Source organism: Heliangelus exortis, chromosome 13 (genome assembly GCF_036169615.1).
Source record: "Heliangelus exortis chromosome 13, bHelExo1.hap1, whole genome shotgun sequence".
Lineage (NCBI taxonomy): Eukaryota > Metazoa > Chordata > Aves > Apodiformes > Trochilidae > Heliangelus > Heliangelus exortis.
The window spans coordinates 503,533-525,812 of record NC_092434.1 but is presented as its reverse complement, the minus strand read 5'-3'; the positions used below and the strand labels follow the sequence as shown (position 1 = coordinate 525,812).

At 53.6% G+C, this 22,280-nt stretch overlaps 1 long non-coding RNA gene across 1 annotated transcript in view; it reads left to right on the top strand.

Annotated features, from left to right (window-relative positions):
* The window catches only part of LOC139801977 (uncharacterized), a 70,660-nt gene that overhangs the window by 43,285 nt on the left and 5,095 nt on the right, over window positions 1-22,280 (top strand). The window contains exon 2 of the long non-coding RNA XR_011728441.1: window positions 1,417-1,521. This is a non-coding gene — a long non-coding RNA (uncharacterized lncRNA). The remainder of the gene's footprint in view (window positions 1-1,416; window positions 1,522-22,280) is intronic.

The window sequence follows — 22,280 nt, the reverse complement described above, 5'->3', positions numbered from 1 at the left end:
TTTCTTACCTGCCAATCCCCTTTTCCCTCCTCTTTCCATCCCTTTTGCTTTTCCTTTTCTCTTTTTTCCCCTTGCTGTCTCTTTTTTTTCCCCTTTCCTATCCCACTTTTCCTTCTTTCTATACTTTTTCCCCTTTCCTGTCCCCCTTTTTTCCCCTTTCTATCCTTTACTACTCTTTTCTATCCCCCTTTTCCCTCCTTTCTTTCCCTTTACCTCCTTTCTATTCCCTTTCCCCCTTTTCTATACATTTTTCCCTTTTCTATCCCCCTTTCTTTCTTCTTTCTATCCTTTATTACCCTTTTATCCCCCTTTTCCTCCCTTTCTATCCCTTTTAGCCCCCTTCTCTCCCCTTTTTTCCCCTTTTTATACTTTTCACATTTCCTATTCTCTTTTTTCCCCCTTTCTATCCTTTATTACCTTTTTTTTCCTCTTTTCCCCCTTTCTATTCCCCTTTTCCCCTTTTTCTCCCCTTTCTATCCCTTTTCCCCCCTTTCTATCCTTTATTACCTTTTTTCCCCTTTTCCCCCCTTTCCATTCCCCTTTTCCCCTTTTTTCTCCCCTTTCTCTTTTTCCCCCTTTCTATCTTTTGTTGCCCTTTCTCTCCCCTTTTTTCACTTTCTATCGCTTTTCCCCCCTTTCTATCCTTTATTGCCTTTTTTATTCCCCTTTCCCCCCCTTTCTATCCCCCTTTCCCTTTTTCCTCTTTTTCTATCCTTTTCCCCCCTTTCTATCCTTTCTTGCCCTTTCTCTCCCCTTTTTTCACTTTGTATCCCTTCCCCCCCTTCCTATCCCTCATTTCCCTTTCCTATCCCCTTTTCCTCCCTTCCTATCCCTTTTTTCCCCCTTCCTACACCTTTCCCCCCTCTATCCTCTTTTTTTCCCCTTTTCCCCCTTTCCATCCCCCGTTCCACCTTTTTTTTTCTTTTTTCTCCCCTTTCTATCCCTTTTTCCCCCTTTCTATCCTTTCTTGCCCTTTCTCTCCCCATTTTTCACTTTATACCCCTTCCCCCCCTTTCTATCCCCCTTTTCCTCCCTTCCTATCCCTTTTTCCCCCTTTCTATCCTTTCTTGCCCTTTCTCACCCCTTTTTTCACTTTATATCCCTTTCCCCCCCCTTTCCATCCCTCATTTCCCCTTCCTATCCCATTTTCCCTCCCTTCCTCCCCCTTCCCCCCCCCTCCTATCCTCTTTTTTCTCCCTTTCTCTCCCTTTCCATCCCCCGTTCCACTTTTTTTTTATTTTTTTTTCCCTTTCCCCCCCTTCCCAGAGGTGCAGATAAATCACTGAGGTCTCCTCTCAGCTTGTCTCCCTCTGCTCTGACCCAACTTGTGTGCGCTACTGGCTGGTGCCTTGCGGAGGGGGCGTGAGCAGCTCCGTGCCTGTGGTCAGTAATGAAGACTTCTCTTTTTATCCCCAGATTACGGAGGAACTGCACAGGGCCAAGCGGCAGCTCTTCGTTCCCCCGACTTTTTTAAACCTGGGGGGAGGATGGAACCTTCCCCTCCAGCGGCTTCATCATGAGGTGGGTAAAAACACCTTTTTTTTTTGTTGGTTTTTTTTTTTTTTTTTTAAGATTTGTCACTTAAGGCTCGGCTCCCTGATGCCCCAGAAATATTCTCGGTTGTGGGGGGAAGGATTTGGGGAGGGGGGGTGTTTGCCACATGCCAGTGTTGGGGGTTTAATCCCGGGGATTTCCTCGGGCTTGGTGGCTTTGGGAGCGTCGCTGAAGGCTCCGGCGTTTTCGCTTTGTAAAGTCTCTTTTTTGACCAAACTTTTCTTCTCTTCCCCCCCCCCCCCTTCACCCCCGGCTTTTTCTTGCTCATTCAATGACTCAACGAGGTTTGTCAGAGTTAAAAAATGATGCTCCTCTGCTGCAAAGTATTTGGGCTATTTGTGTCAGCCTGGGACTTTAAAAGAAAAAAATTATTGCCGTTCCCTTCTCCCCCCCCCTCCCCTCTCAGCCGAGGCTAAAATTACCCCCAGTTTGCAGAAGTCAGAGCTGGGACCTGGGGGCTGCTCAGCCCCCATCCCCAAGGAGACCTGGGCTCCTCTTCCCTCCCGTCCCGGGCTGGGCTGGTCCCACCTTTCCCTGGAAAATGTCACCTCTGTCCCGGCACGGTGACATCCCCCCTCCCCCCGGAGAGAAAGAGTTAATGCAGCCCCCACCCCGCCTTCAGCTGCAAAAAATATGAAGTGAGGATGGATCTGCTCATCTGCTGAGCAGAGAAGTTGCCTTTGATGTCGGCCCTTCCTTTCCTCCTTTTTTTTTTTTTTTTTTTTTTTTTTTGTTTTGTTTTTGCCTCCCCTCCCTTAACCCTTCTCCCGGGGCTCGCAGCTCCCGGGGGGATTTACGAAGCCCCCCCCGTCCCGGGAGCATCATGTGCAGGGACACCCAAGGGTGCTGACACGCACCCCCCCTCTCCTCCCATTTTCTCCCCTCTCCCTCTTTCTGTGCATCCCTCTGGGATGTGCATCCCCCCCCTCGCCACGGGTGGGATGGGGGGGACCTCAGCTGTCACCTGGGGGTGGCCCCAGCCTCATGCAGTGTCCCCGGAGGTGTGCTGTGGGTGGGTTGGTTTGGGTTTGTTTGGGTTTTTTTGTAAGTGGGGGAGGTGGTGGTGATGGGGGGGGGTTTAACCCTTTTTCTTCCCCGCCGGATAAAAAAAAAAAAAAAAAAAAAAAAAAAGCGCCGCGGCCACTTTAAGGCAAAAAAAGTCCCTTTAAGTGACTTTCCATTTGCTGCTGCTTTGCGGAGCTGAGAATTCGGCTTCCCAGATTTCCTCTGAATTGTCTGCAGTAGGCAGAGGGAGTTAACAAAAAAAAAAAAAAAAAAAAAATACAAGAAGAAAACCCAAAAAAAGCAGCACTACTGCACAGTGGTGTGGCCACCGGGAGTAGCGAGGAAAGGGCACAAGGAGAAAAAATCTGAGATTGAGGGGAAAAAAATAAGTTGTAAGGAGGTAAATGAGTTCTGGGGGGGGGGGGAAATTACATTTAGGGGGGAGAAAAGTTATCTGTGATCGTTTCCCTTTGCCTTCTGCTCCCATTCCTGGCTCCCTGCTGGAAGGGGGCACTGGGGATGGGGAAGCCACCCCAGGGATACAGGAGGGTGCTGCACCCCGGGGGTGATGGGGTGTGGGTGCTGATGGGGTCTAACAGCCTTCACCAGCTGGGGGGCATCTGAAATTGCAGCCTTGCTTCCCCCCACACACACCACATAAATTTAATTTGTACTTTCTTTTTCTCGTGTTTGGTCCGGGAAGAGAAAAAAAAAAAAAAAAAAAAAAAAAAAAAAAAGAGGAAAAAGAGGGGAGAAAGAAAAAGAGGGGTGGGGGGAGATAAAGCCCTAAATAAATAAGCAGGCTGGAAGGGGGCTGGGGGAAGGCTCTGTTTCCTCAATTAGCTGGGACTTGCCTTCTCTTGAAGAAGGGAAGGCAGCATGTTTTTAGCCTCTGGATTTGTGGAGCTTTCTCCAAGTGCCAAGTCTGGTTATACGGGGACTTGGGAGGGTTAGGTGGAGGAATCCGAGTCCTCTGTTAACTCCTTCAGGGCTGAGCAGCTCTGGGGAGCAGGTCTGAGAGCCCAAACCAACTGGTAAAACCCATGAGGAGGGAGAGGTTTGGGAGAGGTGGCTCCTTCAGGTGGGACCTGGCTGTGCCTGGGGTTCTCCTGCTCTGTGGGGAGGTCCCAGGTGGATCCTGGGATGAGTTGAGTGTGTTTGGCATTGTTGGCAGTCGGTGACTCGTGGGGGAAAGAGCAATTTTTGAGGGTGTGGAGAAGGTTGGGATGTGCCAGTGCTTCTGGGAGAGGATGAGGTTGAGGTGGCAGCGTGTCCCTCCTGTCCTGTCCCATCCCATCCCATCCCATCCCATCCCATCCCATCCCATCCCATCCCATCCCATCTCATCTCATCCCATCCCCTCTCCTGCAGCATCTCTCTCACCATCACCAAAGGCTGTGTGAGCAGTAAGGGCAGGAATTGCTTCTGGCACCATGGGAAGAGATGGATTTGGGGAGAAATGCAAGAAATGGCTGCACAGCAGCAGCAGCTCCTGGGAGAGAGAGTCTGGGGTAGGGGAAATGTTCTGCAGAAGAGGAGACTGGGGAGTTGGCCAAGGTCCAGGAGGAAACCCCTTCACCTGTGCAGGGAAAAATGCTCCTGAGGATTTCAGATTGCCATTCCAAGTGGCCTTGGACAGGAGGCCTGGGCTCTGCAGGGGGGTGGGATGGCTCCAGGGGGTTCCTGCTGCTCTGCCTTTGCCCAGAGACCTGCTGGCCCTGGGACATTGGGTCCTGGGACATCTCTGTGGCATGGCTTGAGGACAGGCAGCTCAGGGGGTACAGGCAGCTCAGGGGGTACAGGCAGCTCAGGAGGGTACAGGCAGCTCAGGGGGATACAGGCAGCTCAGGAGGGTACAGGCAGCTCAGGGGGTACAGGCAGCTCAGGAGGGTACAGGCAGCTCAGGAGGGTACAGGCAGCTCAGGGGGTACAGGCAGCTCAGGGGGTACAGGCAGCTCAGGAGGGTACAGGCAGCTCAGGAGGGTACAGGCAGCTCAGGGAGGATGCTGGCAGCAGAGGAAGGGCTCTCACCTACCTGTGCCTGGCAGGGAAGTCTGCCTGTCTCACAGTCACACTAAAACTCCTTTACTCCTCCTTGGAAGCATAAAGGGGCCTTAAAAAAGGAAGCAAAAGTAACTCCTGTTTAATTTCCACTCGCTTCGAGACCTCTTTACATGGCTGGAGGAGCATAAAGGAGCCTTAATCCAGCCAGGGATTGGTGTCTGTGCCTGACTGCTGCACATTCAGCTTGCAGACTGCTCGCCTCAGCCTTTGGAAATCCAATTTTTAATCCCCCATCTGGCCCCAGGTTGGGTCTGACCTACACGTGTGTGAGTGGAATCAGAGCTGGGCTTCCAAGGAAGAACTCGGAATAACCTCTGTGCCGACCTCACATCATCCACTTGGGATGAAGGGAAAGGATTTTTTGGATTAAATTCCCCCTCTGGCATGGGAAGGGGCTCTCAGGGAGGGGAGGCTGGTGACCCACGGAGGGGACAGCTGAGGGTGGTCCTTAACACCCACTCGTGTGGATGTGGCTTCCCAGGAAGCCTGAGCCTGCCCTCACCTTTCTGTTATCCCAAACGATGCAAAGATGGATCTGATGTGAAGAAAATTCATCACAACCAGGCTGGTCCCCTACAGATGTCAGCTGGTGGCTGGGCAGAGCCACCCCTCTGCAGGTCCCCTGAAAGCTTTAACAGCCTCACTTGTCACCCATTGGGCCACGAGGCCTTCAGCAGTATCCCCTGTGACACTGGGGGTCCCTGTGCTGCCACTGTCACCAGCCCGGAGTCACCTGGAGCCCAGGGTAACTCCTGCCAGATGGGCAAGAGCTGGGGTCTCCCTGTGGAGCATCACCTGAGGGTTCCAGGATCCAGCATCATGATCCTCAAAGACCTTGGAGCAGAGAGAAAGGCACTGCTGGAAGAGGCTGAAACTGAGGACTCGATTTATCCGAGGAAAGGATGGAGCATTTCTACCTAAGAAAACCACCTGGGCTGATCCCAGTTCCAGTTCAGAGGGGAATGTTCAGCCCGGAGCTTTGGGGCTGCAGTGAAGGCTGAGCAGAGGCAGTGTTCCCATGGGCAGGGTCCCTCCTGGGGCTGTCCCCGTGTCCTTCACTCTGGGATGCTCTGTGGGACATGGGGACAGATCAAACGACCCGGGTCACCATCCCCATGCTTGCAGGGCTGCTGGCATCAGCCCTTGGCCTCATCCTTGAGGAAGGTGGCCTGCAGGAAGGACACTGAGGGGCTGGAACGTGGCCAGAGAAGGGCAATGGAGCTGGGGAAGGGTCTGGATCAGAAGCCTGAGCAGGAGTGCAGCAGGATGGAGGATTTTGCTCTGCAGGGAGAAACATCCCTCCTGCCCCCAGGATCCTGCAGGCATAGGGGTGAAACCCAGCAGTGAAGGACCAGTGCTCGTGCTGTTCCCTGGCTTTTCATTTGGCTTTCATTCTGCTTTTTTAATCCTTGGATTTTAAACCTTCTCCTCTTGTGGCTGGGCCTCCTGATGAGGTCTGTCCCATCCCTGCATCAGCCATCAGCTCTGCCCCAGCCCCACAGCCATGGGATGGAGCCCCTGGGAATCTCAGGATGTCAGCTTGGAAGAGACCTCGAGGATCACTTGGCCCAACCTTTCTAGCACTGTTGTTTATATGAGATGTTTATATCTCAGCCCCCTGGAGAGCTGAGACTTAAAACTTCCAGAGTGGGGAATCCACCACTTCTCCTGGAAGGAGCAGGGCAGGATCCTGTCCCCAGGTGCAACAGAGGATGAACTGCAGGACCCAACCCAGCTCATCCTCCCAGATAGGGATCTCCTGCAGAAGGCATCTGAAAAATGCAGCCTCAGGCAACCAGCAGTGTCCCCTTAAAAAAAAAAAAAAAAAGGGAACCTGATCTATTTTTGGTTTGGTTTGAATCTGCCGCTTTTTAATTAAGGGGAAGCACCTTCCCCCTTCCCCATGGCTGCCGGGACAAATGGGGTGGCAGGAATTATTTCAGGCCCCTTCCTGTCAAGCTGTCACGTTTAATTAGCACATTAGCACCCTCCTGCCCAGCCCGGGTTAAAACCAAGCTGCAGAAACCCTGGGTGCTGGCCCGGGGCTTCCCTCTTGCCCACACCCCCCAAAAACCTCCCTGCGAGGGGACCCTCACCTTTCTGCTGCTCTTGCACCACATTTTTTGTCTTATCTGGCCCCTGTCCGTGCAGCCAGGACCCCCTGGATGAAGGACTGGGCTGCAAACTCAGATTTGGAGTCACTTGGGTGCCCTGCAAGGGGAGATGCTGCTGCCTGGTCCCCAACAGCCCCGGGGGGACAAGGAGCAAAAGAAGCTTCGTAGTCCTGGCAGCCACATCCCAATTCCCTACAACCCCCTGAGAGGAGGTTGGAGCCCGGGGGGGTCGGGCTCTGCTCCCAAGGGATGGGACAAGAGGAACTTTTGGCCTCAAGTTGTGCCAGGGGAGGTTTAGGTTGGAGCTTGGGGAACAATTTCTCTCTGGAAATGGTGGAGTCCCCATCATCCCTGGAGGGGTTTCCAAGTCCTGGAGATGTGGTGCTGAGGACCATGGGGCAATGGTGGCCTTGGGGGAACAGCAAGGTCTTTTCCAACCAAAAGGATTCCGTGATGCTCTGATTCACTGAAGAACCTGGAATCTCTGGAGGAAGAAGAAGAGGAGAGAAGCTGGGAACAGGGATGCCCAGGGGGGTTCAGAGCAGCCACCTGGGTTCTGTGGTGACCTCTGCCAGGATCTCACCATGGGCATTGCCTTCAGCCCAGTCCCTGCCCACCCCTCCCAGCCTGAGGGAATGGGATGGAATGATCTTCCAGCACCACTGGATGGGAAGGGAAGGGACCCTGTGCCCTCCTGGTGCCCATCAGCAGCCAGGAATTTCTGTCTGCCAGCAACCCCCAGCATCTGGCAGAGAGAGAGCAGAGAAAAAAAGCTGGGAAAGCAGAGCAGGACAACATCCAGAGCTGATGGCTGGAGCTGAGCTGACCTCCTGCCTTAGCCAGCCCCAGCCCAATAACTCACTGGTGTTTGCATTTAATTACAAACGTTTAAAAAAAAAAAAAAAAAAAAAAAAAGAAAAAAGAAAAAAAAAAAAAGCCCTTTCTTTGCACAACAACAAAGCCTTGAACCACACTTCAAAGTTGGGTTTCTGGGACAGTTGCATACCTTTTAAAAATAGCCCTCTGAGCCCTGCCAAGTGCTAAATGGATTGCAGAGGGCAGGTCCCCCACGTGGGGCTTCAAACAGCCCTGCAACTGCTGCAACTGCTGCAACTGCTGCAACCAACTGCAACCAACTGCAACCTGCATCCTGCAACTGCTGCAACTGCTGCAGCTGCAACCTGCAACTACTGCAACCAACTGCAACCTGCAACTGATGCAACTACAGCCTGCAACTGCATCCTGCAACTACTCCAACTGCTGCAACTGCAACTGGAACTGCTGCAACTGCAACAACTGCAACTGCTGCAAGCAACTGCAACCTGCAACTTGCAACCTGCAACTGCTGCAAGCACCCATCAACTGCAACTGCTGCAACCAACTGCAGCTGCAACTGCTGCAGATCCCCCAAGACCCTCCCAAAGAGGGTCTGTGTGTTGCTTTGTTTCTTCTCTTGGGTTTTTCTTCCTGGGCAAAAAGGGAGGTGGCCAGGCTGAAGGCGCCAGGCAAAGGGGTTTGGGGATGGTGTGGAAGTGAGCTGAGATCCCTGGGGATTTGCTGGGAAGGTGTCACTGGAATGGCAGGGAAAAAGCTGGAAGGGAAACTGAGGCAGGGCTGGTTGAGGTCTGGTGTCCCCCTGTCCCATTCCAGTCATTGCTGGGACCTTTCTGAGTTTTGAGGAGCCTCCTGGCCCTTCAGCCTGACCTTGCTCAGGTATCCTCGGAGCTGATGGCTGGGCTAGCTGTGGCTTGAGGGGTTTTTTACCCTAAATGAGGAATTCAGCTCCAGCTGAGTTTCTTTTCTGCTTTTCCTGTTGGTGATGCTGAAGTTGTGCTGCATAGAGAGGGGACAGAGCCTGGAGCCAGCCCAGGCTGTCCAGAGTCCAGGTGGAAGTTTTAGAGAGGGATTTTCCTACTCTGATGGAGCAGAAACCACATCTCAGAGGAGCCAAGACCTGGGGCTGGGAGCTGAGGGTTTGCTTCAGGGAAATTTGTTGCATTTCTTGGAGCTCAGTGGGTGTGGGGGACCTTGGGAACTGTTGATGAAGTTGAGGGAGTTTGGGTTGTCCTGTGAAACAGGGATCAGATCTCCTTGTTCAGCTTTCCCAGAAGGAAAGAGCCTCGTATACACAATCAGGAAAGGGTTTGGGTTGGGAGGGATAACTGAAGATCATTTGGTTCTGGTCCCATGCCCAGGGACACCTCCCAGAGCCCAGGATGCTCCAAGCCCCATCCAGCCTTGGACACTTCAGGGATGGGGCAGCCACAGCTCCTCTGGGAAACCTGGGGCTCAGCACCCTCACCCCAAAGAATTCCTTCCTGATCTCTCACCTAAACCTGCAAAGCCACTGGGAGCTGATTGCTTGGAGACAAAACCTGTCTCCCAGGGCAAGGGAAGCTGTGTGGAACTCCAGGAAAAGCTCTCCAGGTCAGAATTGTGCTTTTCTTGGCCCGCTCCTCGCTATTTACACGGGGTGGTATGTGTGGAGTAATTAGAACCTCACCCCAGGACTTGCCAAGCGTGTTTTCCATGCTAGACAGTGACAGGTCAGGTTATCCCTTCATCCCCCGTGCCTAAAAATGTTGATATTTTCTCTTTCCTGAAGCCAAACCCAAATACTGGGAAGTTGTTGGAGCGGAGAGAGCGGTGCTGGGGGTGGGCAGCCTGATGGTGACAGACCTGGGGCTTCACAAGCATCTGAAAATCCTGCTGGGCTCCCTGCCCCTGCACTTAATCCCACTGGGGTGGTGGGAAAGGGGCTGTAGAAGGGATCTGTGCTCCTTGGAGCAGCCACCAGGGAGTCCTTGCAGGGAAGCAGGGAGAGGTGGGTGCTTGGAACCTCCGGACTTCCCCTAAAAGCTCCATGTCTGCCTGGTATCCAAGGGGATGCCAAGGTTGTGCTCACTCTTACCTCTCAAACAAACCTTGGAAAAGCTGCAGGAGATATCCAGGAGGCAGCTTGGGCTGGGAAAGCTTCTGGAGCTGAGGTTTCAGGGAGTTCACACAGCCTGGAACAGCTGAACCAAACCAATCTTATTTCAGGTGATTTGTGAGATGAAGCTGTAAGGTTCCCAATGGGAATCTTCCCCTCTGCCCTCACCCCCCTCTGTCCCAGTGCCCTGTCCTGTGCCTCGGGTGTCCCTTTCCACCCTCCCAAATCTGGAAAAGCCCCTGGAGAACACAGCAAAGGGGGGGTGTTGGTTGCCTTGTGTGGGACCCCTGTTCTTCAGCCAAGGGATTGCTAAAGGGGAGAGGAAGGGGCACAGTGGGGTGGGAGCTCTCCAGAGCCTCCCTGTGCATCCAGGGGGATGGGATGCAAGTGGAGGGGCTGGAAGGAGCTGGGAGTTGCCCACAGCCTGGTTCCCCATCCCGTTTGCCCCCTTTGGAGCCATCGCCGGAGCATGGGGGGGGGAGGGAAGGAGGAGGAGGAGGATTTTTTTCCTTCTCCACCTTTGCTTTCCTGTGCAAAGCAGCCGTGTAATGTTTCTCATTTCCTCTCCCCATTAAGGAAATTTGGGAATGCAAAGCTCCCCGTGTAGGCTGCCCTGACCCCAGCTGAAGGCAGGAGCCAGAGGGACACAATGAGCTGGTTGCTGGGCACTGCCTGGCACCCCCTCCTTGCCTGCTCCCAGCACAGAGCTGTTTGCCTTGGCACGGCAGGGAGATGGGAACAGGGAGGAGGATTCTCACCTCTCGGGGGCAAAACTGCCCCAAAAGAGTGACCTTGGGCCTCCGGGATGTGCCACAGAGCCCATGCTTGGTGGGATGACCCAGGGATGAGCACGGCACGAGATGCTCACTCTGATGGGTGCTGCAGATGTGGGGATGCTGATCCCATGGGTGCTGCAGATGTGGGGATGCTCATCCCATGGATCCTGCAGATGCTCATCCCATGGATCCTGCAGATGTGGGGATGCTGATCCCATGGGTGCTGCAGATGTGGGGATGCTGATCCCATGGATTCAGCAGATGTGGGGATGCTGATCCCATGGATTCTGCAGATGTGGGGATGCTGATCCCATGGGTGCTGCAGATGTGGGGATGCTCATCCCATGGATCCTGCAGATGCTCATCCCATGGATCCTGCAGATGTGGGGATGCTGATCCCATGGGTGCTGCAGATGTGGGGATGCTGATCCCATGGATTCAGCAGATGTGGGGATGCTGATCCCATGGATTCTGCAGATGTGGGGATGCTGATCCCATGGGTGCTGCAGATGTGGGGATGCTCATCCCATGGATCCTGCAGATGCTCATCCCATGGATCCTGCAGATGTGGGGATGCTGATCCCATGGATCCTGCAGATGTGGGGATGCTGATCCCATGGATTCTGCAGATGTGGGGATGCTGATCCCATGGGTGCTGCAGATGTGGGGATGCTCCCTCTGCCACTCCTCTGCTGCTGAGCATCTCCCAGCCCAGCTCCTCTCCCACTGTGGCCTCAGCCACATCCAGCCCAACCTTTCCTGACTCTGCAGCTCTCCAAGGGCTTCCTGGGGCAGCCACCCCCCCTCTCTTCCTCCCACCTCTCACCGGGAACTTCCATGAAAAAAGCTCCTTTATAAAACCTGACGTTTGGTTTCCCCGGCGAGGGAGGGCCCTGAGCTCTGCTTGATTCCCCCAGCTCCTGTTGAGTTCTGGGGTGGCTTAGTCAGTGGTGGCTGTCACTAAACATGAGCTTGGCTGTTCCATCACCTCTGTCCCTGCAAGGTGACAGCTCGTTGGAGCACGATGCCCGTCAGGATGCTGCCACCATCACATCTTTGGGATGAGAGAAGCCGGGAGCCACATCCCGGCACGGGGCTGAGCTGGATGTACCCTGAATTTCAGGAGCAGGTTCAGAGAGCAGCACAGACCCTCAGCCACCCCTCCCCTCTGCTGGCAAACCTCTTCCCACCCTTCAAAGCCACTCAAGAAGCCCATTTTGGCACCATCTATAATTTGACCACCACGGCTGAGTTCTCCTAAAGCAGCAGCCGAGTTTCAGCAGCTCCAGAGGAATGCTCTGGAGGAAGAGGTTTTATTTTCCCTCCCCTTGCTGGACTTCCTAGGATGCAGCCTTTGATCCAGGCTCCTGATGGTATCAAGTAGGAAGCTGCAGCTCTTTGAAGTGGGCTCCACGTCGTGCTTTAGATTTCAGGGGCTCAGCCTCAGCACTGGGTGCAGTTTTGGGTGCAGATCACCCCAACTTGGGATCTGAGGACCATGACCACCAGGGAATGGTTCAAGGACCCCTTGCAGCCCACCCTGGGGGCTTGCAGAGGAGAGGAGATCCCAGCTCAGGGAGATTTAATGCTTTGAGGAGCCCAGGGCTGTGGCCTGGGTAAGATTTAGGTGCTCTGATGCTGTCTGGAACATCTGGCCTCGCTGCTGTGACCTGGGGTGGTGGAAACGGGTCACATCCTGATTCCAGAGGAGCTGTGGGATGATGTTTTCAGGTTTGCGCTCATCTGGGTCATTGGAAAACTCCTTTCTGCTTTGCTTTCTGCCCAAAAGTTGACCCCGAGGAGGTCCCCTCCTGTCTCAGTTCCCAGGTGCAAGGGATGCAGCTGGAAGCTGAACACGAAGCTTCTCAACCTCAGGCTCTGTTCCCATAGGATTAACAGGGGTGTAAAGTGGGGTAAGGACACTGGAGGTGTGCACGAACCCACAGCACTTCTTCTTGCTTCTTAGCAACAGATCTCAATCTGTTTTTTCAAAATTTAGATTTTTTTTTTTTTCCCCCATGGTTTTTCAAGCCAGAAAATCCCCATTTTCCTCCCCCCTCACAAACAGCATCCTCAGCTTAGCTGCAAAGTCTGGGCCTGAACTTTTGTCCCCCAGACAGCAATGGCTTTTTTTGTGGCCCCATAAAGTGGCTCAGACTGTTCCCTCGAGGAAGCTTTGGGAGGAAGATGGAAAATAGACCCTTAATGCCCTAAGAATTTTCCTCTCTTCCCCCGGCCCATCTTCCCTTCCCTCAACTTTTAAGCTCCTCCAAAAACTGCTTCTATACATTGGTGGCAGGACCAGGAGGCTGCAGCCTTGCCAGCAGCACAGGATTTCCATGGGGTTCTAAGTGGAAGCAAATGGTTGCAAAGGAAATTAAATTTACAGCTCTATAAAAAAGAAAAAAAAAATATATATATAAATATATATATAAAAGAATTGCATTTTATTGCTTTGCCTGTCGTTGGGCAGAGGCTGGGAGATAAAGGAATGCTTTGCACTTGGCTCTTGCCTCAGAGGCAGGAGGCAAAGAGGAGCAAAACCACCAAATGTGGAAGTTGTTGGGGAGCTGGATTTGTGGGAGCCAGTGGCAAAACCCTGGGCTGGGGATGCCTGGAGGTGATGCTGCCTGTGGGCTGGGAAGGAGGCTGCTTCCTGCTCTGAGATGTTGGCTGGAGGAGGCACAGAGTTTGGCTTGGAGGGCACGTTCTGCCCTGAGACTCATCCATCTCCCTCCCCAAACCCCAGCCAGTGGCTTTGGAAGCATGCACAGATTTAAGGGCTTGTTTATTTTATTTGTTATTTTTATTTGTTTTATGGTGAGACGGATCACTCCTCTGATGGGGAATGAATTCAGCTCTTCCCCGTGTCATTACAGCACTGGCTGGGGAATAAATGGCAATAAATGGGAATAAATGGGAATAAATGGCAATAAATGGAAATAAATGGGAATAAATGGCTTGGCTGGTGGGCCCCTCTGTGCCATGTCCAAGCCCTCTGGGATGGGGGTGTGGGATGGGGGTTTGGGATGGGGGTGTGGGAAGGGGGTGTGGGAAGGGGGTGTGGGATGGGGGTGTGGGAAGATGAAGGGCAGGAGCTCAGGGATGGGGACAGCTTGGTGTGTCCCCCAGCCACCTTTCCCCATTGCCACCTCAGTCAGGGCCTCAGGACAGGCTGAGGGATGCTCTGAGCAGCCCGTGGGAGGTGGGTGAAGGAGCTCTGGCTCTCCCAGCACTGCTTGAGCTCCAGAGTGAATGTGCAGAGGTTCCTCTTGGCCCTCCGGAGGAGGAACCTCCCCCGGCTCCAGCCCTCCCAGCTGTGTCAATAGAGGAGGAAGAAACAAAAGTGCTCTTTCTTCTCCTGTTGTTTTTGCAGAGGGGGACAGGCCGATGGCAGTCACACTGTGACACTGGCTGCTGGGGACAGGCATCTGTTGGCCTTGGCCAAGCTCTCCGGAGCTGTCTGGAAGGGGTGGACAGCAGGGTGTGGTGATGGGGCTCCCAGACTGTCTGCTTTTTTATTTTTATGTGTGTGTGTGTGTGGATGGCAGATATTTCCTTTGGCTTCTTGCTTTATTGGGAGCAGCTCATTAACACAAGGAAGGGAAGGGGCTGTTCTCTGGAGCCAGGTTGGATGGAGCTTGGAGCATCCTGCTCTGGTGGGAGGTGTCCCTGCCCGTGGGGATTGGATCTAGGTCGTCTTTAAGGTCCCTTCCAACCCAAACCAGTGTGGGATTTGGTGATACCTTGCTGGAGCATCACTGCTGCTCCTCCTGTGCTCCTGAGGAAGGCTTTGGAGCAGCAGGAGCAGCAGCTCATCCCTGGAAGGCCTGCAGGGATGCTGCAGATCCAGGAGTTTTCCCATCGGACAAGCCCAGGTGTTGGCCACAGCTGCTGGCCAGCCCTCTGCCACGTTTCCTGCCCTCAGCTGTCACAGCAAGAGGAGCCACAGCCCCGTGGGGAGCAGGAGATGTGTCCCCATCCCCCTGACACCACCACGGCACCGGGAGCAGAGGACCCGTGGTGCTGGGTGCCCTGGGCACCTTGGTTTTTGGAAGGGGAGGGTGCCTGCCTCTGCTTACAGCTGAACATGATCTCTGGGACTGAAACGAGGAGTTAAACCATCGTGTCTGCTCCTTGTGAAGGGCTGGGAGAGGTTTGGAGGACAACCCAGCCCTGGTGAAAACACAGAGCATCCCAGTCCATCCTCACAAACCTGTTCCCCCTTCCAGAATGCTCTAAACCCAATATCTGGGTATTATCATCCCTCCTTTGGGCAGTGCCAGCAGCCTGGAGCCATCCTGCAGGAGATGCCAGACCTTACTGGTGTTTTTTCCACTCCTGTCAGATCCTGCCCAGCCAGGCTGCTGGCACCAGGGATGTGCTCTGGGTCTCCCTGGGCACCCCTCCTCCTGGTGCCACAGCGGGATAAATCCACGGAAGCTTCTTGCACTGGTGAGCATCTCAGAGGGCTTTGCTGCTGAGGAGACAGCAATCTTTGTGGGCAAGAGCAAACCACCTGAATGGCTCTGCCCAAACCGGTGTCAGACTGGGAACAACTGGGATTTTTTGTCTCTCGGATCCTCTTGGATTTTCTTCACGTGCTGAGAAACCCCTGGTGGAAAGTTGGTCTGCTGGCTGTGTACCTCTGACTTCTCTGCAGGAGCCCATCTCAGTTTCTGTGGATGCAGCAGCCAGCAAGGAGATGAAGTGGAGCAGAGCCTGGTTCCTGCTCTGCCTTGAGAAGCAGCAGATTTATGCAGTGTTTGCAGGGGCAAGGAGATAGCAATCAGCTGCTCTCCCTGTCTTCTCCTTTACTGCTCCTGGTTCCCAGGCATACATCCACTTTAATCTCCAGGCTGACAGGGAAATATCAGTCCTGGCTGCTCCTGAAGCCAGGCAGCATGCCTTGGGCAGGAGAAGGAGAGTCCCAAAGAAGGGAATGATGGCTGTTGCTCAAAGAATGCATCTTGCATCCAGCAGATCCATAGTTTGGTGGCTCCGTGTCCAGTTGGATGTTCTGGCCAAGTCTGACCACTGCTCTGACCCGGTGGATGTAATGGGTGACACTGGGGGTGCCAAGTTCTGGGGTCCCCAGAGCTGTCTGGCCATGTGTGTCACTGCAGCAGTGATGCTCAGGGGATGCAGGAGCCAGGAGTGATTCTCAGAGGATGCAGGAGCCAGGATGCTCAGGTGATGCAGGAGCTGGGATGCTCAGAGGATGCAAGAGCTGGGAATCATGCTCAGAGGATGCAGGAGCCAGGAGTGATGCTCAGAGGATTCAGGAGCTGGGATGCTCAGAGGATTCAAGAGCTGGGATTCTCAGAGGATGCAGGAGCTGGGATGCTCAGGTGATGCAGGAGCCAGGATGCTCAGAGGATGCAGGAGACAAGAGTGATGCTCAGAGGATGCAGGAGCTGGGATGCTCAGAGGATGCAGGAGCTGGGATGCTCAGGTGCTGGAGGAACTGGGAATCATGCTTAGGTGCTGGAGGAACTGGGAATCATGCTCAGAGGGTGCAGGAGCCGGGAGCACTGAGGAGCTGAGGTTGCACCAGGGCTCCTGAGGGTTGTTGGCAGCTGGAGCCGGGGAGAGGAAAACAACCGGCAATTGCTCTGCAATTAAACAGCCTCTTAATTGCAGCGCTACAGACGGCTCTTCCGCTGCTTTCTAAGTTTGGTGGTGTAATTACAGCGGCGGGGGAAAGGCAGCATCTGTGTTCCCAGCACGCCAAGCCCTGCCTTCCAGGGATTTTGGATCCCGGCGTCTGAATCCTGGGCTGCAACCTGGCGTCCGATGAAAGGGAAAAATAAAAAAGCAACCCCCCAGCTCTGCCTGGCCTTGGCCCGGGGGAGGGTTGGAGGGCAAAGTCCTCTTGTCCCCGCCGTGCTTGCCAGCCCTGTCCTGGGCAGCACTTTTTCCTCTTTACAACGTGTTTTTTTGTTTTGGTTTTGTTTTGGGGTTTTTTGTTTTTTTGTGAAGCAGCTTTAAAAAGAAGGGAAAAAAAAAAAAAAAAAAAAAAAGAAAAAAAACCAAACCCAAACCAAGCAAACCCCAGCCTTGCTCTGGTCAATCATTGTCACTCTCAGTTTAGAAACCCGCGGCCAGGAAGATTAAAGGGTGGCTGGGGGGGAAGCAGCCTGGGTGTCAGGATGCTGGGATGCACCAGGAGCAGGCAGGAGGGAGTTGGCCTCTGGCTCTGGCTCTGTGGCTCCATCTCAGCTCCTTTGCAGGGGAACCTGGGCTGGTGAATCCATTTCCCTCTGCCTGATCCATTTCCCTCTGCCTGACCCATTTCCCTCTTTCTGATCCATTTCCCTCTTCCTGACCCATTTCCCTCTGCCTGATCCTTTTCCCTCTTTCTGACCCATTTCCCTCTTCCTGATCCTTTTCCCTCTTTCTGATCCATTTCCCTCTTCCTGACCCATTTCCCTCTGCCTGATCCATTTCCCTCTTCCTGATCCTTTTCCCTCTTTCTGATCCATTTCCCTCTTTCTGACCCATTTCCCTCTTCCTGATCCTTTTCCCTCTTTCTGACCCATTTCCCTCTTCCTGATCCTTTTCCCTCAGGCTTTCCAGTACCTGAAGGGCACCTACAGGAAAGCTGGGGAGGGTGTTTTTACAGTGAGGGGATGAGAGGTGATGGTTTTAAACGGGGAGAGAGGAGATTTAGGTTAGAGATTAGGAGGAAATTCTTTGGTGTGAGTGGAACAGGCTTCCCAGAGAAGCTGTGGCTGCCCCATCCCTGGCAGTGTCTCAGCCCAGGTTGGATGGGGCTTGGAGCACCCTGGGCTGGGGGAGGTGTCCCTGGGCATGGCAGGGGTGGCACTGGGTGATCTTTAAGGTCCCTTCCCACCCAAACCAGTCTGGGATTCTATGAGCCCAGCTTGTTACTGTGGGGCTGCTGGTGCAGGGTGGGTTTGTTTGGGGAGCATCCCCCAAGTACCCCTGAGGGGCAGCGCGGGCCGAGTGATGGGTGCAGGCAGCCTCCTAGACCTATATTTCATTTTTTTTTTCTATTTTTTTTTTTTTTTCATCCTGTGGGTTTGAGGAATCCTGTGATAAATGCCACTTTCTGTGTGAAGAGCAGCACCAGGTTGGAAGGCAGGGCAGGGAAGCTGAATCGCAGCCTGTGTTGGAGAGGGGGTTTTTTTTGTTTTTTTTTTTCAGTTGGAAACGTGTCTGGGATCCCAAACGTTTTCCAGCAACACAGGCAGGTTTGTGTGGGCTCCCCTGGGCAGGAAGCAGCGGGGTAAAGCGATAGCCCGTGGGGTGCAGCAGCCCTTCCCCAACACCCCCCTGCCCTAAACCCGATCGCAGCCGCCGGCGCTTAATGAAAGAAGCAGCTCCTGCACCATGTGCAAAAATTATTACTTGCAACTTTCTTTTTGCTTGTTGCTGGAAAACCGAGGGAAAGGAGTGGGGTGGAGGAGGGATGCAGGAATTTATTCACTCTGCAAAATCCCCACGCCGGCATCAATATCCCACCCCCCCCTTCCCCTTGCAGCGTGGCATCCCCTGCCCTCTCCCAGCAGTGTTAAAGCTCCAGGTGAAGGGGGGCAAAAAAAAAAAAAAAAAAAAAAAAAAACCCAAACACCTCCTCCTGGGCTGTGAATTCACTGGGAAAATATGTGGGGTTTAGGAATCTTGCATTAGCACTGGTTTAGTCGTTGCTAAATAGCTGAGGGAAATAAATAGTTTCCGGTGTCCAGGGCATTAGGTATTGTCTGGGACGTTTTGTTTTAGGTTTGGGGTTTTTTTGCTGCTGGGAGGAAAAATAATCCTGGGATGAGTGGGGCTGGTTGGACAGGGAGTGATGCTCAGACCCCCTGCCCTCTCCTATCCATGTCTGCTCATCACTGGGGGCTGGAAGGAAACCACTAACCAATGGGTTTCATCCCTTTTTCAGAACCAGGATTTATTTTTTTTTTTAATTGTCCCTGTTCGGACGAATTCCATTTTCCAGCTAGGATATAGAAATCAACGTCTTGTTTCCAGAATTCCAGAGGGATGGGGAAAATTGGTCCCCAGAGCTGCTGCCAGTCCCAGGATGGTGGCAGTGCCACCCATTTCTGGGCATCACCTTCCTGCTGGGATTCAGCCCCAGGAGCAGCTCCATCTGCATTTTCCCTGGTGTCCCTGAGACAACATCTTGGTCTGCCTGAAAACAATATCCTGAAGCAAAAGGGAAATTCCAAATCCTTTGCATCTTGCAAGGAGCAGACACTAAGGACACATCTTGTCCCAGGCTGGTACCAGGACCAGCACAGCAGGGATGGATTGGGACCCAAAATTATTTTCCACCTCACGCAGCACCAGCAAATGGAAAATATTTGTTCTTCAGCCCACTGAAGTATTCTCTGATCTTTTTTTTTTTTTTTTTTTTCTTTTTGACTGATGAAAGAAAAAACCCAGCAGTGTGAGGGGGGGGATTTGTGACCCAGTGTGTCCCTGCTTCCCAAGCAGAGCCAGAGTTCAGCTGGGTGATGAATTGAACCACCTGCCCTCACTTATGGGTGGTGCCTGGTGACAAAGATAAGGAAGGAAAGAGAGGAAATCCCATGGAGCCTCTGGGTGGGTTTTCTCCACCTGGCTGGTGCCTTCTCCCAGGGTTGGGACACAGGGATGTGTCCTCACATCTGCCACCCAGCAGCTGGACCAGTGGGAAGGGCTGCCTGTGCCTGGAAACCCATCAGGAAATGCTTTTCATCCTTTGAAGGTTCAGGTTGGAGCTTGGGGACAATTTCTCCCTGGAAAGGGTTGTCAGGGACTGGCCCAGGGGTGGATTCCCTATGCCTGGAGGGTTTTCCAGGCCGTGGGAGATATGTTGCAGAGGGATGTGGTGCTGTTGGGCTGGACTTGATGTTCTTACAGCTCTTTTCCAACCTTTCTGATTCTATGAAAGCCCAGCTGGAACCTGATCCATCTCCTCCTCACCCCCCAAACCGTGGATGCCCTGGGGGGGGGGAGATGCAGATCCACCCATCCCTATCCCCATCCCTTGGCAGGCAGAGGAGGACCAAGCTGTCCCCCTGCTGTCCCGCTGCTCCCCGGGGCCGTGTAACTCACAGAGTGCCCCCAGCACCTTCAGGAAGGAGCCGACTGAAGCTGCCATCAATGTCCCTCTGTTCTCCAGACTTTTTATAGCTCCGGGCGTTTTTCTTGGCCCCGCGGTGCTGCTCCGGTTGCGAGCAGGGAACGTCCCAGCAGCGGTGTCTGCAGGCAGCCCGGCTGGCACCGAGGGGGCTGCACCAGAGCTGATCATTTTTTTTGGGGGGGGTCTCACTGCCCCAAATGCAACATTCCTGGCGTGCTGATGGCCCCAGGGGGGCCCAAAAGCTGAGGAGAGGGGTGGCTGCTGTGTGGTGCAGCTCAGAGCTTTGCCCCATCCCTGGCAGTGTCCAAGTCCAGGTTGGATGGGGCTTGGAGCACCCCGGGCTGGGGGAGGGGTCCCTGGGCATGGCAGGGGGGTGGGATCAACTTTAAGGTCCCTCCAACCCAAACTATTCCACGATCTATGAGCTCAAGGACCATCCTGGGGAGGAGGAGCAGCAGCAGGACCTCATATCTGCCCCAAATCCTCCTCTGCTGGGCAGAGAGGTGCTGGGATGGGGCCTCTCAGCCTGGAGAAGAGGAGGCTCAGGGGAGACCTCATCACTCTCTCCAACTCCCTGAAAGGAGGTTGGAGCCAGGGGGGGGTTGGGCTCTTTTCCCAGGCAACTCTCAGCAAGACAAGAGGGCACAAGAGGTCTCAAGTTGTGCCAGGGGAGGTTTAGGTTGGACATGAGAAAGAATTTCTTTCTGGAGAGGGTGCTCAGCCATTGGAATGGGCTGCCCAGGGAAGGGGTGGATTCTCCATCCCTGGAGATATTTCAAAAGAGCCTGGATGTGGCACTCAGTGCCATGGGCTGGGAACCACGGGGGGAGTGGAGCAAGGGTTGGACTTGATGAGCTCTGAGGTCCCTTCCAACCCAGCCCATTCCAGGATTCTAGGATTCTATGATCTCCTGGCCAGGCTTTGCATTTGGTTCAGCATCTCCTTTGCTTTCTGCCACTGGGACAGCCTGGGGACCTGGCACTGGTTGTGGTGGGGGCTCTGGTGGTGTCTGTGGGGTGTTTTCCAGCAGAGGCCCCCCCCCGTGCCTTGGGTGGACTCAGATCTCTCCCCCACCAAGCCAGTGTCTGTTTTCTGAGCATTTTCAGAATGTTTTGCACTTGGGAGACCCAGGAGGAATGGCTGCTGGGGGCACAGGTGGGGTGAGGACCTGCCAGGTGCTGGTGCTTTCTTCCTGATTCCTTCTCCAGGGCTGTTCCCACCTCAAGCCCCACAGCTTTCCTGGTGGGGAAAAAAAAAAAAAAAAAAAAAAAAAAAAATTATTTCTCAGTCAAAAGAGAATCCACAGTTTCTAGCAGCACTTTCCCTCTCTGGGATCCAACAGGGATCTCCCACGGAGCATCTCCTGCTCTCCCAAACGTTCTTTGGGAGAAGGTGGCTGCTGGGAGAGCATCGTTGGGTCTCCCCATCCTCAGTTTCTCATCCCTAAACCCTCTGTCCAAAGTTGGCACCGGGCTGGCCGGATGCTTCCAGACACCTTTGCTTCCCTCTGCAGGAAATCTCCACCAATTGCAAGTGGAGCTCCACATCCCCTCATCCCAGAGCTGGAACCCCCCCGGGATGGAGCTGCCAACTTTGTGCCTTCACAGCTTGGCCTGCCAGTGCCACTGGCTACTCTTATCTCCATCACTTATTTAATCAGGAAGAGGGGGGGTGATATATGTTATAATTATATTTCTTATATATTAAAAAAAAAAATCTGCTTTTATACAGAGCAAATTATAATCAGTTTTAATTGAAAAAAAAAAAAAAAAAAAAAAAGCTGATAATATTCTGAACCAAATTTCTGGAAGAGAATAATTAACAGTGCAATAAATCCCCAAAGGAAATGCTCATTAATCTTGTCTTTCAGAAGCAAATTTCAGAAGAGAGCTTCTTTAAAACATTGCTAATAATTATAGGAAAGTTGGCAACTTAAAAACCCCCCAAATCTCACAGCAGTCCCCTCCTATCAGCTCCTGGAGGACGAGTTTGGGCTGGATGGGAGCATCCCTGCTCCCTGGGTGCCACCAGGGATGCTTCAGACTCCCCAAGGTAGTTCTGGGTGGGATGGAGGGGGTCAGGGGCCTGGGGAGAAGCACTGGGGGGACAAGAGCATCTCAGCTGGCTTGGGAGGTGTGCTCAGAGCAGGGCTGGGCTGGATGCTTCTGGGACATTCCCCATGTCACCTGTAATCCTCAGGCTGCCTGTGGTCCTTGTGCCACCCGTGGTCCTTGTGATGCCTTTGGTCCTCATGCCACCCCTGGTCCTCATTCCCCCTGTGATGCTGGTGCTGCCCACGGTCCTTGTGCCACTTGTGGTCCTCATGCTGCCCGTGGTCCTTGGTGTCACCAAAGCTCCTGGTGCCACCCCTGGTCCCTCTGGCACCAGGTGAAATCTCCTCCTCCCTCCATCTGCTGCCTCCAGGTGCACACAGGGTTCTGGGGCCCTGGCTGCAGTTTGGGGAGGAATAAGGGGGTTTTGGTGCTCTCAGAAGGACCAGCCTGGGCTGGGAGGTGTCAGTCTGTCTGTCTGTGTGTGGCTGGGGCTGGGCAGGGTTGGTGGCCCTGGGGATCCCTGTCAGCAGCAGTGGGTGGGGGCAGGACTGACACCCATCCCACCCCTCAGGGCTGTGACCACCTTAATTGCAGGCAGCCAATTAATTTCCCTCTGGGAAAATTCCAGAGCAGGATGGGCCAAGCAGAGCCCTGATGACCCCCCCCCCCCCAGTCCAGGGGAGG